General features: G+C 46.5%; 1 pseudogene; it reads left to right on the top strand.

Annotated features, from left to right (window-relative positions):
• The first annotated feature begins 160 nt into the window (after positions 1-160).
• On the top strand, positions 161-1081 carry LOC100943207 (annotated as a pseudogene).
• The last annotated feature ends 281 nt before the right edge of the window (positions 1082-1362 follow it).

Below are 1362 nucleotides of genomic sequence, written 5' to 3'. Positions count from 1 at the left end.
AAAAAAAAAAAATACTAGTCCCCAGCTTGATTGGTAGCAGGAGCAGAGAGTGGACCCCAGAGAGCCCTGAGCATTCCCACTGTCAGCCTAGTTGCCATCACACATGGGGAGAAGCCACAGTAGCCATCCCCAGCCCACGCCAGTCACCATCACCGCAATCATGAGCAGCAAGGCTGAGACCCAGCAGCCACCTGCCACCCAATCCTCACAGCTACTCCACTAGCAGCGGTGCAGGGAGCAGCGGCCCAGGTGCCCTTACATCAGCGGTGCCTGCCAGCAGGACAAAAATATCATCACAAGAAAGTTTTGTGAACAGTAAAATGGTTCAGTGTCATAAACAGATATGGTTTCATCAACAGGAATGACATCAAGGAAGTGTACTTGTGCACCAAACTGCCATAAAGAAGAATAAGCACGGGAAGTACCTTTGCAGTTTAGGAGATGGATAGACTGTGGAGTTTGATGTTTTTGAAGGAGAAAAGGGTGAGGAGGCAGAAAATGTTACAGGCCCTGGAGGAATTCCATTTCAAGGCAGTAAATATGCAGCAGATTGTAACCATTATAGGCACTATCCACATCGCAAGGGTCCTTCACGCAATTACCAGAAGAATTACCATAATAGTGAGTGCTGGGAAAAGGATGAGGGATCAGAGAGAGCTCCTGAAGGCCAGGCCCAACAATGCTGGCCCTACCACAGGCCAAGGTTCCCATCTTACTACATGCAGAGACCCTAAGGGCATTGACCACAGTATTCCAACCCTTCAGCGTAGGGAGAAATGATGGAGGGTGCTGACAACCAGGTGCAGGAGAACAAGGTGGACCAGTAAGACAGAATTTGTATCAGGGTTATAAACTAGGATCCTGCAGGGGCCCTCCTTGCCAAAGACAACCCAGAGAGAGTGGCAATGAAGAGGATAAAGAGAATAAAGAAGAGACCCAAAGTCAGCAGCCACCTCAACGTTGGTACCATCACAACTTCAATTACAAATGAAGACCCCCAGATGGCAAAGAGACAAAAGCAGCCGATCCACCAGACGAGAATTTGTCTGCTTTGGAGGCTGAGCAGGGCGGGGCTGAGTAAATGCTGGCTTACCATCTCTACCATCATGCAGTTTAGTCATCCAACAAGAAACGAATATGAAATTCCAGCAATAAGAAATGAACAAAAGATTGGAGCCGAAGACCTTAAGTGCTTCCTTTGTGCCCCCGACCAGATAACTAGAACTATCTGCATTATCTGTATAGCCATGGGGTTTTTACTAGTTTTTACCTAAAGATGTCTTTTTTGGTTATAACAAATGTGTGTGTGTTTCAATAGCCTATTTTTTCTCAATACACCTTTAAAGGTGTTTTGGGTTTTTT

The sequence above is a fragment of the Otolemur garnettii genome, unplaced genomic scaffold (assembly GCF_000181295.1).
Source record: "Otolemur garnettii isolate 467f Iridium unplaced genomic scaffold, OtoGar3 scaffold00256, whole genome shotgun sequence".
Taxonomy (NCBI): domain Eukaryota; kingdom Metazoa; phylum Chordata; class Mammalia; order Primates; family Galagidae; genus Otolemur; species Otolemur garnettii.
This window is presented reverse-complemented; position numbering and strand designations above follow the sequence as displayed.